Consider the following 15,429-nt stretch of genomic DNA (forward strand, 5'->3'; position numbering starts at 1 on the left):
AAATCTATGCTCAGTCGGCCTTCATATCTTCATATGCTTGACTTGATATAAAAATCACTTAGGGATTAATATCTATAATGTCGGCCCATCATGACTTAGTAATTATTTTCTCACCAAAATAGTTCCTTAAGTCGTACAACTCATATTTCTAATATGCTATGTTCTATCCTGTTAAATACCTAAATTGGTAAATCAACTATAACTTATGCCATAATGTCTGTGCACTAACCTATGTCATCACGACATTGTCATATAGCTATCCTCAACTGTGCATTAGCTGACTCAAAGTGTTTCGTCCATACATATCACATATGTCTCTATACTATTGTAAATTGTCTAACACTTAGACAATTTTCTAACTCTAAATACATAATGAAATATTGAATATATGTTGTCATAAATGACAACACTTTAGACATCTGACTGACTATATTGCCAATAATAAATTGGTTAATTATCTTAAGGGTTTGATAAGGACCCTAGGACCAAAATGTGTGAGGGTCAATGGATTGGAAAAGACCTATAAGAGTGGTAGGATAGTTTAACAAGTCATTTGAATCTAATTGAGGACCTTGGCTTTGGGTTTTAGGCAGGTTGGAATCATCTCTTAGGAGTTTTAAATTTTAAATTTTAAATAATAACAGTTACTTCTTAGTTAGGTGAGAAAGAGTGTTTTGGGTTGATTTAACAATAATAATGTAATCAAACCAACCAAAATCAGTAGCTGAAGTTGGGTATGAAGTCTATAAGATCATAAAAGTCATTGGTACGAACAGGTTGGAGAGAGAAGTTGATTTGTTCAAATACAAGAGGATTAATAAAAATCCATTTTGTTAGGATTAACAAGATAGAAATAAGAATTACATGAAAATATAACCAATATCAAAAATAATAAATCACATGGAAGAGAACACAAGACACAAAAGTTTAAAACGATTCACCCAATCCCTGGGCTACGTCCACCAAATAGAAAGTCCAATATTCTTATTATTCGATGATTATAACCTGATTACAATCTAGAATCCCTTCCAACCTTATTACAATCTAGAATCCCTTATAGCTCAATACCGCCACAAGATGCTACAATCTCATCATACATAATGAAATCCCTAACCATAAGCCATTTTATACAAGCTTTTTACCAATTACAAAGTAGGTCTAGAATAAGCCAACCAATAGAAATAATATAACTTCAAATGCCTTTCACAATAGTAAATTCAATTTTTGGCTTCATGGGCGCTGCCTCTAAACCCTCATGTATCACGACAGGGAGTGCACCTAAGGTCAACTGGACCCCGCAAGGGGCACTACCCCTTGACCCCACCTAGGGCATTGTCCTAAGACCTCGCAAGGAGCATTGCCCCTTGACTCCTAGAGCATGGGGGCACTGCCCCCAAACCCTTGTAGTGAAATCTAGGGGGGAGGAACTATGTCAAATGAAGTGGGGAAATTTTAACCTCTAAGTTTGATTAGGCTCCACATCACAACACAGATTTCTTGCATTGCGATTGCCCATGTTTGATGAATTTCTTATTAGTGTCTATTGAATATCCATTTTGATGCATTAGACATTAATTTTTTAGTATTTCAAAATCCATTTTATGTCTTGTTAAAATCATTCAAACAAACATTGTATTCATAATTGGCTGATGCAAGGAAAGGGTGTTGAAATTGCTAATTTTGACAAATTTTAATGTATAAATGATCCATTTCATGGATGTCTTTTGTTGTAGATCTATTGTAACATAGTTAAGATGTTGCTAACCTTATGAAAGAAGGAAGTTGGACTGATATTGGGTGTACATCAAGAATTTGTCGATTGAAGAGTTAAGGAGTGGTGGCTGAAGTATTGCAATGACACTTTGGCCTTAATAATGTATGAATTTTATGTTGGGAATAGTTAATATATATTGAATGCATGGTGAATGATCTGTGTTTGGAAGTGATTTTTGGCAAGTTGTTTAGCAGGCCCTAGTTTTAAGAGGGTTTTGGTGAGGATTTTATGGTTTGGGATGTAAACAAAAGTGACCAATCAAATAAAGTTGAAAATATTTGGTTTTGAAACATTTGAAGATATTGTACAAAGTCTCAAGGTCTGGAAAGAAATTTAAAGGAGGGCTGCTTTGTAAAAGTGGGCAATTTTACCCTTGAAATAGTGCCAGGTGTGGAACAATAGAGTACGGTCCAAAACAACCATATCTAAGTTTTTGATATGTTGTAGTAGACCGAAAAGGGTATCTGAAAAAAAAAAAAAAAAAAAAAAAAATTGGAAGATTTGTTTGGGAAACTTTGGAGAAAATAGGCAAAAACACCTACATCAGGGCTAATTGGGGCTACTAGGCCTAGAAGGGTAAATTTGGGTTTTGCAAAGGGGGTAGATGAATAGCAGCTTGTAACCTACTTAAACATGTTTTAGGTTGGGATAAGTGGATTAAGTCATTGAGAAGCTTTGGTGATGATAAGTTTGGAGATTACCCTATTTGAAGCATTTGGGTGTCATAAAAGTGAACAAGGAATTTGAAGTATTTCAGCATTTTGACCTTGAGTCTTGAAATCCCCATCTTTCCCCATCATAAACTCGCCCACTACACTATTCCACAACTGTCGAAGCATAAATAAGTATGTTAAGGTCCTAAGTAAAATAGAGGGCCCAAAAAAATATAACTTAATAAAACTCCCTCAATTTAGCAAGGCCCGACAAGAAACGTAAATTAGAAATTTAAGATTTTGTTTGAAGTAAATAAAAGAGCTTCCACCTATTTTTCATTTTAATTTTTCCTCTCATACTTCAACTTTTCTCCTTTTTCATATATTTCCACTCTCACTCTTTCTTTCTTCTATTTCTTGGAATTTGGAATTTCCAGTAGATAATAATAAAAATAAATAATAAACTAATTCTATATTTTTCATCTATTTAATTAACATGTTTTTTTTAAATCTTATTATCATAATGATGAATAAAATTCATAAATGAATCATTTAATGAAATATTGTACTTGAGAATTCTTTGAAACAAAATTTCAAAAGGTAAAGAATGTGAAATGACATCATTAGAGAAATATGTTACTAATTGCAAGGATAAGCAACATCAAAATAATTAGACACAATACACACACACACACACACACACATATACATACATATGTGTGTTTATTCGTGGGGCACTAGTTGATGCTTTAACATCCACAAACACAATTCAGATGGAAAAACATGAACTTAAGCCACAAAGCTTCAATGGTGTTAGAAATTGTCCTATGCAACAAATCTATTTACTAACTTATAATGTAACATAAAACTAGGGGAATGAATAAAGAATTTATACACTCAATAATTTGAGTATATTAAAATGAATAATCTATGAATATATAGGTTTATTGGATCCATACATCAAGGAGATGACATATTTATGAGGTCATGTGTTTGACTTTCACTCACTTTCAATTAAGATGTTAGTTAATTGAATATAACTTGATGGGGATGTCATTATTGCCTTGTCAATCAATTTTAGGAAAATCAACTGTAAGAATGTGAAAGAGCATTAAAAAAATGAAGACTCGAAGAGATACTAACACAAAGTAGCGTACTAGAAAAACAAAAATGCCAAAACCAAAATTGTGACAAAAAAATTAGTGAAGAACACTAGATCTAACTATAAGGATAGGTAAAACTAAGAATATTGGACACATAATATAATGCATAAAATCTTTTGAGTTTGAATTCAATGTGTCAAGGCATAAACAAATTCCTACTAAAAATATAGCCAAAGAAGCATGAGTTAAGATAATAGAGGTTTTATGGAGTTTGAATTTGTTACACATTAAAAAAATCTTCCCAAGACCTAATGACTAATATAATCACAAAACTAAGAAAATATATGAAGAATATTTACATTGAAGTCAATATTACCATTAGTAGTGGCATTTGTGCACCTCAAATCAATTTTTGAACACATGTGATCATTAGCTACTTAGAAAAAGAAATATAATTCTTCCTAATATCCCAAGCAACTTATGATCCAAGAATGACATCAGTCTGAATATAGAAACATATCCAAGGTTTATTATAATTATTTCATCAACACGCCCCATAAGTGCAACTCAAGAGAAAGTTATGAATAAATAAATGAAAAAAGAGTCCCAGTAAAAGAAGTCATATGAAGCACTTATTTATAATGATGGACCCTTCGAAAGAGAGAGAATGAAGAGATAAGACTAGGTATCCCACAAACTATTTGTCCTATGCAAATGGAGGATGTTCAATATTGAATGCTAAAGATGACCCATACTCCAAACAATTTTGCATAATCTACTTAGTAGATAGTAGTTTTTCGATACCTTTATGCATTATTGCTCTATGGTCAAGGAAGATGCTCAAATATGCAATGCAATCCAAATAATATATAAGAGGAGGGGAACTAGAATAAGTGCAAAAAATAAATTGTAGATTGCAATGTACCAAATTTCCAACCTTATAGTTATATCTCTTTTAAATATATTTTTAATAGAAAATTTGAGTTATTATGTTTGATGGTACATTGTAACAAGAAATCTAAGGTTTTTTTATATTTTTTGTTTTGGTAAGAACAGGTTTAAAATCCACCTAATATAATTAAGAAAAAAGTTAGAGCTACATAAATATAGACTTTGAAAAGACAAAGCCTTATTACAAGAATAAATGATCCATTGTATACTAGGCCACAAAGGCTAAACTATCCTTGTGACATGGTAGTTGAACAAAGGAGTATGTTATGTGTACTTGAAATTTTTTAGTGAACTCTTCTTCCTCTTTTGCACAATAGTCCATGTTTCTTATCACTCTCATTATCAAGAATGGCAAATGAAGGGTGAGACCCATCAACTACCCACAAATATTCCTATAGAAGTTACCTTTTATGAGACAGATTTTGAATTTTGTCTCTTCTACAAAAGATTCATTTTCCATTGAGGTGTCCCCTAAATTCTAGGATATATTCATAGATGACAAAAACAAGTCTTAAGTGGGCTCAAATGAAGACATGTGAGTCCCATAGAAGGCCTTCAAATTGTAAATTTATATTCTTATCTCTCTGCCATGAAGGTTGAGAACAACCCATTCTGCATGTAGAATTTACAAAATCTATAATTACATAGTATGTTTCATAACACTAATGATAAAATCATCATCATGATGCAAAAGTTAAGACCAATTGTAATGAACAACATTAAAAATATTTGAACCAAAGATAAGACCAATTATTATAAATATTTTAAATGTTGTCTACAAAGAAATCTTTCTAGGAATCTAAATAAACCAAGATGGATGAAATCAAGTCTATATGTATTTTTCTCCAATAAGCTACCCAAAAAAGATGCTAATAACTTCGGAGCATGAATCAATCCAAAATTCAAATGGGAAATTTTGAGAGACAAACCAATACATGCATGACACTGAAAGGTTTGGTAGAAGGGTTAAGAATAAGATGCCAAGGTTTGAGAATGAGCGCGTGCTAGATCCAAAAGTGACCTCAGGTGATAGCACTTATCTTTGAAACATTGAAAGAGTGCAACCAAAAAAGCCCTCAAGCAGAAGGATAAATCTCAAGATTACCTTTCATTATGAGCAAAAAAGTTCAGAAATCGAATTGTGTAGATTACGAAGGCTGGGCCGAAAGCAGTTGCACCTACCACTCAACTCGTTTGCAGCACAAGAACAATTCACCTTCGATCAACGCATCTCTAAGATCGTCTCCAGACTCCAAAACAAGGAACTTATTAGTGTAGTTGAGGAGCCTAACCTTCATCTGGGAGGAACCTAATTTGAAATATTAACAGATTAAAGCAGGATTTGCCTCTGATGTCAAAGCATGATTAAAAACTTGAACTACTGTCCTGGGACTCGGATCTAGGAGATGATGTGTTAAAAAAATGTTGCTATTTTCTAGCATTCAAATGTATAATTTGACACGACTAGACCTTTGGCTTTTATCAGAATTCATCGTAGACAGACACTCAATAGAAAACCAAGTCGTTGCCACTTAAGACATTAAGGATTGCATTTCTTACCCTTAGCTCTTAGCCTGTAGTCCATGCTCTTCTAAAAGAGTTGCTTTCTCTCTGGAATGAGAGGCCTAGAAATAACAGCTTCATTTTCTATCAGATGAACCAAAAATAGACAAGTTTCTGATTCTGAAATTTGTTCAAAAGAATGTGCCTGTTTAAGTATCGAAGAAGAAATGAAATCCTCATCATATTACTAGTCTAAAATCAGCCAAGTTCCAATTAGCCACATAGGCCCCGCAGCAAGCGATGCCTAAAATTCTCTTTAACAATTCATTGGCTTAAACATTGTCATTTTTCTTCGCTAAAAAGCAACAATACCATTTCAACCTTAAATAAAAATGATGTTCACCTACCTCCGATCCTTTTCATCATTAGCATCGATGTGAGCTTTCCCTAACTAAAGGCCAACGCAAATATTTGCATCAAAATCCCAACCAACTAATTTGTCCAGAAAGTATTTTGAAATGAGCATCTACAAATCGCACAAACTACCATACATTCCTCATATGATTGAACTAAAATCTGTACCCTTCTTCCCAACCTCTGACTGTCCCTGTCTCCCTCCTAATTTTTGTGCACTGGAGATATGGATGGGTTTTTGAGTTCAGCTAAACTTCGGTCTAAAGATATGGACAGGTCCCTTTTATTCTTCCTAACTTTGATACACGTATAGATATGGATAGATTTTATCATGGTGTGCGCTCTCTACTCACCGCTCAATATTAAGTTATTCAAAGCAGTTTTTAATGCCCCAAAAAGAAATTAAACACTTTAACAGTGACAGCCTAAGAAAGCTTTAAAATTCTTTCAAATCAAACTACTGCATCTGTTTGTAGCATTAAGAAACCTGGTTTTGGCCAGACTCGAAGAAAAAATATCCTACAACACCTTCCCTGAGGATAGCTGGCTCTAATTAGAAAGTGAAGGAGATGAAGATGACTAGCATAGATACCTTCGATACATTTATTTCAAAGACATCAGAAACTGGATTAATGACATGGGTTAGATAAGTGTCTTAGGAATGATATATTTTAATGTCTTTTAGATGGAAACTTATGCTAGTAAGTATTACATTATTTGTGTAAAAGCTCACACGATCACAACCTATAAATGGACATAATGAAGATTTAACATATAAATGATCATCAAATTTAAATTTATTTCAAGGAGTTTTTGCTATCAACTCACTCTCTCACAATCTCGTCTTGCTACCATTGTAGTTACACCTCTGACATTAAAAGGTGCAATGAAATTATATTCTTTTTTGTATGGTTCTTGGCAATCCCTGAAGCTGCAGTTCAGAACCCAGCTTTAAGACATGTCTTCCACAGCTGGTGTTTCTATACCCATGTAATCAAATGAATCATGATAGTGTGACTGATGCATTTTTCAATATTTGATATTGGTTTTACTCTAAAAAGCACTTTTGATTGCAGGCCTTTAACAAAGTATCTCCACTAGGAGAAAGGATCAAGTGTCTGAAAAATTTTAATGGTTGTAATATGAGTTGTTGATTTGATATTTACACTTACTGATTTAATACTCACTCAAAGATTTAATCTCTAATTTTCCTGACAACATTGTATTCAATAACTATGATTTAAAGTTGTTATTACAAAGATAACTACCCAGAATTGGCTGAAATGTACTCTTAGCTGTAAAAAGAAACCAATCACATGATGCCACATCAGCTGCACAAGTATGGGTACCCTTTATGCATGATCATTGGTCTCACCTTGTTTTTGGCTGTTTTGGACACCTTGGCAAAAAGCATGCTGAGTGACCCTGAAACCTTAGTTATAAGCAGAGTACTTGCCAAGTAAGTTACTGTAAAAAATTAGGAGTGATCTGGAATTTTTAAGCAGAATTTTGAGAAGAATGAAATTGGAGTGCTCAACAACTGGATCCTCTCCCCTAGTACTAACCCAGATGAATACAAAATGGACTTCCACTTGAGATGCAGCAGAAATACTTGGGGTTAAGCCACAGGAAAAAAATTCGACCAAACAAAAACTGTACCTTTCAGCCAGGAGTTTTTTATCTTTTTACTGCTTACACCAGAGCCAATGATTCCCCATTCCTCTTGCAGATCTGTTGCATATTTAAAGCTTCTTCTTCTAGGATCAAGGTGAATGATTAATCTACACGACTCTGATCCAGGGGAACTAGTCTTTTTTATTACCCCAAATCTGTGACCTTAGCGAGAAGATTTTAGTCAAGCAAAATACTTTTATTCTAATTTCTTTATATCAGAGCCAACGATTCATAGTGCTTCATGCAGGCCCTGTGCAATGTGCACATACAAAGAGTAATCTTCTAGGATCCTTCTTGATAGTCACTCTTATGCAACTGGCTCCGCAGTAATCAGTTAGTCTCCAGATTATATACCACAATCATTTGGCAGCATTATTAGCTACAATCTTTTTCGTACATTTAATAAATATGATCCTGCTTGTGTTAATTGGTCAATCCTTCTCAAAAATCGTACAGTTTTATTGCTTGTTTTTGCAAGTTAGTGAGTAGAGACTGAGGTTTCAATCCCACACGTTCAGAAGTTGATGCTGTTTGGTACTAATTGAGGAAAAACATTCTTGCGTCTTCCTCATGTGCGGACACAATCCATTGGAAGCATTGTATATGGAAAAAAAAAATTGATATATTTCTTATTTCAATATTGCCCGGGTAAATTGATTAAGAACAAATGTCTTTCTTTAAATATCCTACCAAGTTACAAAAACTGAATCCATACGTTTGATTTCTTATTTATTTGACATATAAAGGAGATCCCTGGGTGTTGCTAACACCAGATTTATGTCCTCTATCTATAGTTTTCTTAGCTGTAAAAACATGCACGTGGCCATCACCATCTAATGCAGTCAACTTGTTTGATTGGACTCAAATATTGGTAAGTGCTGTTTATTAGTTGTGGTGAATGACAAATAATTGTCAGATTATTTGAATATCTCTTATTTGAGAAATTGAATTTTCATGAAGTCCATTGCATTAACAATTAAAGAGCTTCAGGAAAAAACTACGCGAACTCTTTCTACAAACTTCAGCAGAGAGTTCTTCCCACAAGCTGTTTAGTGTACACATCTCTTATTTAAAGAACCGATAAAGCAAAACAATCTAGAATTATCCGATCTCTACTGAAAACCCCATCCATGTTTTTGAAATGCTATTCAAAATGAACCATTTAAGCATATAACGTAAAGTGGATATATCGCATGTCAAAGTAGAGAAATTGATAACTTTTACTTCCATTGACATCGCTAATTGTGTCAACCCGACAACTCTAGATCTCTCGGCAAGATGTCTAGTGAGTGGTTTTAAAAAATAAATACACAGCACAGTTCCTGGAGAAAATAGCATTAGAGGAATAGATTGAATCTGGACGTCAAAAGCCTCTCGACTATGGGTCATAAGAAACATAACTAACGCACAGATAGGCCAGGACAAAATTAATGCTAGGATAATCTGTGTGTAATAAGAATAGCAGGCCGATATATCGACCTAAAGTTACAACTATTGGACTCGAGAGTGAAGATTGGAAAAGGTATACCATGAATGGACAATATCTCATAAAAGCATTTCATTCTATTAGTTGAAACAAATTACAAGATAAATGTGTGCCCAAGAGGCAAGAAAAGCCCAGAGCTGAATTTATAATCACAAAAACAATTGGTGGCTGCATTTTTTGATAAATAGCAATTTAATGTCTTAATCACAAAGGAAATCTGTGTTTACCTACACACAAGATGTATCGTTCTCATGACACAAGCTGTGACTTTTATGAATCGCAGATTCATCAGGTTGCACATATTGTAAAATAAAGTTCTGTAACAATGAAAATAGCACAAAAATAATTAGTGTGGTGTATCCCATTTGGACTTCTAATCATGCAGCATACATTCATCCAAGTGCCGCATGATAGGGGAAAAAGTAAGAGAATACTCCCACGCCGGAAATCCACATGAGCATTTAATATCTTCCCAGGAAACTAATGTTTGTTCATCGGAACAATGAACAACTTGCATTTCGTGAGCCCTCAAAAGAATTTCTGTTGTAATCACCTTCCCTGAGGATTCACCAACTGTGAGAAGACAGCACTTGTTGTTGTATCTTCTAATTCACGGTCACTTCCCCTCTCACTGACCCTGTCAACAACACTATTATCACAAGGCTCTGGATGAGAAAAGTGAAGGGGAATATGTCCAATGCGATTAGTACTGTTCTCATCGGGATCATTTTGCATTGAAGTCTCTTGTAGCTGCAGGGCATACTCCAAATTCCATAGGACATCTCCCATTGCAGGCCTATCAATACCCTGCTCTGCCAAACACTTTTCTGCTGTTTCTCCAAACTTTCGTAAAGATTCAGGATTTATTGTACCAACAAGATGGGGATCAATGATTTGGTCAAGCATTCCTCTTTTTTGCCAATGCATTGCCCACTCTGCAATGTTAACCTGCTCTCTTGGAAGAGCAGGGTTAATCGCAGGCCTTGCGCACAATACCTCCATTAAGACTACTCCAAATGAATACACATCAGACTTCTCAGTGAGTTGCTGCCGTCGAAAGTACTCAGGATCTAGATAACCAAAACTTCCTTTCACTGCAGTGCTGACATGAGTCTGATCCAATGTAGGTCCAGTTTTTGAAAGACCAAAATCTGCCACTTTAGCCAGGAGATTCTCATCAAGCAAGATATTCGTAGTCTTCACATCACGGTGAATAATTCCCTGTGCTGCTCCTGTGTGAAGGTAATGGAGCCCTTTTGCAGCCCCTATGCATATTTCAAGCCTCTGCTTCCAAGATAGATGTGGAAGATCCATCCCATACAAATGACCCCTGAGAGGCCCATTGGCCATGAACTCGTAGACTAGAATCATTTCACAACGCTCTTCACAGTACCCAATCAGGGATACAAGATGACGATGCCGAAGCTTGGACAACATCTCAATTTCGGTTTGGAACTCTGTTAGGCCTTGCTCTGATCGAGGATTGCCTCGCTTAACGGCGACTTTGGTGCCATCTTCAAGTTCACCCTTGTAAACCTTACCAAAGCCACCCACGCCGATAATCAAATGTTCATCAAAATTACTGGTAGCCTCTTGTATCTCAGCAAATGTAAAGAACCGGCCCATGCTTGAAGGTGCAGAGGAAACATAGCTACCGGTAGCACTCTTGTGGGAGCCAGTGGAAACTTTGCTGGCCATGGTTTCCGAAATTCCCCCATGAAGGGGCAGAGGAAGCCAAGATGAGGGACTTTGCTTTGAATCCCCCTTCCGGCGGGAAAGCAAGCAATAACCTACCGCTAACAATCCTAGAAAAGCAGAAGCCCCAGCGACCAACCCAACAATAGGAAACAACTCCTTCATCTTCTTTTTGGACTCCAAAGGAGCAATCCTGTCTACACCATTTAGCCCATCCAAACTCCCCAATTCATTGCTCATTTTCATGACTTCCAATCCATTGAGAATGGCATTGACAATACCCAACTGGGGATTAGAAGGTCCAACTGCAATGCGTAGTACTTTTGATCCATTAACAACAAAATCCCTATATATCGGAATAGACAACCCTCCTGTCTTGCTACTGATATCAAAATCCATCAACGCATATTGGTTATTAACATAAGCATTGAAATACATCTGGTACTGAGTCTTGCTCAAGAAATCACAGAAATGCATCCGAACAAAATAGTTAAAATGTGGATCCACGCTAAAGCTCCAGGAGATATTAAAATTGGGGTTTACCGTCACAGCGTCTCCCATTTCCTCTGCCGTTGCATAGACTTTGGGAGGAGCGATTTCATAACCAAAAACCTCCGGGTATTTAATAAACCTAGGTTCAGTTGATACATTCTTAGCAGCGCTTTCTACATCCAAGTACTTCCGATCAGACTCCCAGGTTCTGAAAAGAACATCGTCCTTGGAACCCAACTGGGGTCCGCCCATATTGATCCTGTAAACAGTTTCCATAGACAACCCATTAAGGTCACCGAGCTCAAGAGGCCCAATAGGCTGAGCTCTCTCTGGGACAAGGTCATCAGGGAGCGAAACAACCTCAATGGCGTTGATAAATGCCAATGAATTATTAGCGGGCGAGAAAACGATGCTTAGATTGTTTGAATCCACATTGATGATGTATTCCTTTAACAGGTAGAAGTCACCAGTACGCTTTTTAAAACTGAAGGAATTTAGCAAAAAGAACTTGTCCGTTGTGACATTAAAAACAGCTGATCTGAGATTGTGGGTTTTGTTGGAAATGGGATAGAAATATAAACGTACCCAGTGTTCGCCCTGTTGTTTAATGTTGAATGTGTATGAAACCCGGGAGGTGAACACTCGGGCGCTTTTGAAGAGAGCCGAATCGACATTTGAACCTGAGGGTTCTGAAACCGCCTGACCAGGGGAGGACTTTATTACTGAATGTGAGCTTTCTTCTGTCTGGAATGTTCGCCCATCGGGTAGCTCCGTTGGGCTGCTTGCTCCGCAGTTGATTAAGTAGTTGTCTGGAGGGCTAAAGGTTTCGTCACATTGTGCCTGTACGAAACAAATGAGGAGTATAGTGAAATAATGTACTGAACTAGGAGCCATTTCTCAGGGTTTTTCAAGATTTGAGTTTGTTGACATAGAGGTGAATGAAAAAATCAGCATCAATGGAGCAGTTGCTGGTGAAAGATTAGTTGGGTAAGTTGCCAATATTTTTCACCGGACGATAAAAGGAAGAAGGGACATTGTCGAAAAGAGTATCATTTAGGGAAGTTGTAAAAGAAATCTATGGAGGTCGGCGCGGGCTTTTGCCGGGACCTGGTTCAAGTTCGTTCCGTTTTGGGAGAAGGGGTTTGGAAGTGGATGACTTTAGGAACGTAAGGGATTTGGTCTATTTTTTAAGTAATTATTGTGATAAATATATGTTAGTGATGCTTTAATAAATGCGAAGCGGGGATTTGTATTCGTCTTTGTAGTGCTGAGGCAATGTGGGGTTTTGGATCATAATTTTATTTATATTTATTTCATGTTTGTATATGTTTGATAAGGGTTTTTTTAATTTATTTTTTTTTAAGTGTAGATAGTTTCTACTTTTTTAACTATTAAATATATGTAAGTGATTTATTTTTTAATTATATAAAATGATTCATATTTATATTTTGAATAATGTTGGTTTGAAGTTTATGGTTGCTTTAATTAACATCTATTATTTTATATTTTTTTAGTGGTAACACTTTTTTACTTGTATTTGTTTTATTTATTGTTGTGTCAAATTTATGTTTTTTAGAGGTTAATGAATTCAATTTCCCATTAGTCTTAATAAATTGTGGGTGCTTGATTGCATGTTGTGTTCGATACTGAAGATTTTGGCAGTCATTTCAAGCATAAACAAAGGTCGAGCGTTGGTTGGAGGATGTGGAGAAGCGTTGGCTGTCGGTTGGGCTAGGGTTTTTCCCCTAGCCTGTTCTTGGTGTTTGATCTTTACTATTTTTCTGTTCTGTTTGGATTGCTAGCTACTGGACATAATTTGCGTCGATGTTTTTGGAGATCTTCTGCAGTCAATTTTGGATTGGGGTTTTATTGTTTGCGCGGCAGGCCCTGGGATTTCTTCTCCGTTGGTGAGAATAGATGGTTCTTCTCCAACTATGCATGCAATGCGATCTGAATCGTTTTATTCAGGGGAGAGCTCCAAGCTAAAAAAAGTTAATGGTTGTTTTCCGCGTAGCCATGATCGCCCTGTTCTAGTTATTCCTCCAACGGTTGTAATGGAGGACATTGATTATTGGACCAAGCATGCTTTGATATGCAAATTTCTTGGAATCCGAATTTCCCTATCCGCTCTTGAGGCATGGATCCGCTGCTCTTGGCAGGTGGAAGGCGATATGGAGATTATGTTGGCAGGGAATAGTTATTTTTTTGTTGTATTCTGTTGCATGTCTGATCGTGATCGTGTTTTTGAAGGAGGCCCTTATTTCTACAACCATGTGGGGTTATTTGTCAAACCTTGGCATTCGGGTTTTAATTATGCTAAGGATCTCCCTTCAACAGTGCCAGTTTGGGTTCGCTTGCCTCGTCTTCCCTTGAAATTTTGGCGTGAAGACATCCTTCGACAAATTGCTGCTTTGTTGGGGAAGCCAGCTACGATCGCACATCAATCCCTCGATAAAAAGGTTATTTCTTATGCTAGAATTTGTGTTGAAATTAATTTGAATAACCCATTACCAGATTCTTTGGAAATTTGTCTGGGGGATTCTTCTTGGGTGCGGCAGTTAGATTATAAATCCCTCCCTTTCCGTTGTCGGATTTGTCATGAGTATGGTCATTTACTGCGGTAGTGCCCCCGTAACTCGAGTTTCAAAGGAGTGGATCGTTCTACAGCTGGCAATGCTGGTGGTTTGGCAGATACTACAGGGAAAGGACAATCTCAAATGGTTAATACTACCAAGGGGATGAATCCACAAGATGCTACAGGTAAGGGTAAGGCTCAAATGCAGGATAAGGATGGATTTACCCCTGTTCGCCCTCGAGCTAAGGGACGTGGTCAAAAGAGGCCTTTGAAAGAAAGATTATCTGATTCAGGTTTTAACCGCTTTGAGGTGCTGGATAGTATGGTTCTAAAGGAGGGTATTCCTCCTCCTATCTCTTCTGATCCAGTTTGCCCAGATGAGAGATCTATTCCTAATGATGCTTGTGGGGCATCTCAAGTTGTAGTATATCAGAACTTTGAGGTTCCTGTAGCTCCTGTGACAGCAGCTCTAGTGACTCCTGCAGTGTTGGAAGATGATGATGTTGTTTTGGCTGACTTGGTTAAGGATGTGCTACCATCAGGTAAGGGCAAGGGATCTCCTCTCCCCTTGGGGTTGCTGCCTCGACCCTTTAAGTGGGCTTCTTCTACTCCCCCTATAAGGTGTGGGCGCAAAACAGACCAAGAGAAGATGAAACTCACAGGAGATATATTGATTGAGTCTAGTTCAGTGAAACCTTTGGATTCTCATTTTCCCAATTCTACCCAATGATGATTATTCTCTCATGGAATGTAAGGGGGTTGAATAGCATCCCTAGACAAAAGGCTATTCATAACTTGGTGGTTGATCATAGTCCTGATGTTTTTTGTATCCAAGAGACTAAGCTCTCTGTGGAGTCTATGGTCCAACATGCCTCTAGTATTTGGTCTCGTGGCCAATGCCAGTGTGTTGGGGCAACAGGCAGTGCTGGTGGTTTAGCTATATTTTGGGATCCTCAAAAAATTTCTCCTCTTGGCTGGATGTCTTCTCGCTCAGCTCTCTCTATGGTAGCTTCTGCTCTAGACTCAGGCGAGGTAATCATGGTTACTAATGTGTATGCACCTGTTGATCTTGTGGGAAAGGAGGAACTTTGGGAACATATTCAATATGT

The 15,429-nt window shown here is 36.8% G+C and overlaps 1 pseudogene across 1 annotated transcript; it reads right to left on the reverse strand.

The window, feature by feature from the left end:
• Positions 1–9,617: 9,617 nt before the first annotated feature.
• LOC149577658 (receptor-like protein kinase THESEUS 1 pseudogene) lies at positions 9,618–12,915 on the reverse strand (annotated as a pseudogene). The gene has a single exon (XR_016363739.1). The product of XR_016363739.1 is annotated as a receptor-like protein kinase THESEUS 1 pseudogene (transcript).
• Between the last annotated feature and the right edge of the window lie 2,514 nt (positions 12,916–15,429).

Source organism: Cupressus sempervirens, chromosome 1 (assembly GCF_028749045.1).
Source record: "Cupressus sempervirens isolate cs-2001-9-10 chromosome 1, ASM2874904v1, whole genome shotgun sequence".
Classification (NCBI taxonomy): domain Eukaryota; kingdom Viridiplantae; phylum Streptophyta; class Pinopsida; order Cupressales; family Cupressaceae; genus Cupressus; species Cupressus sempervirens.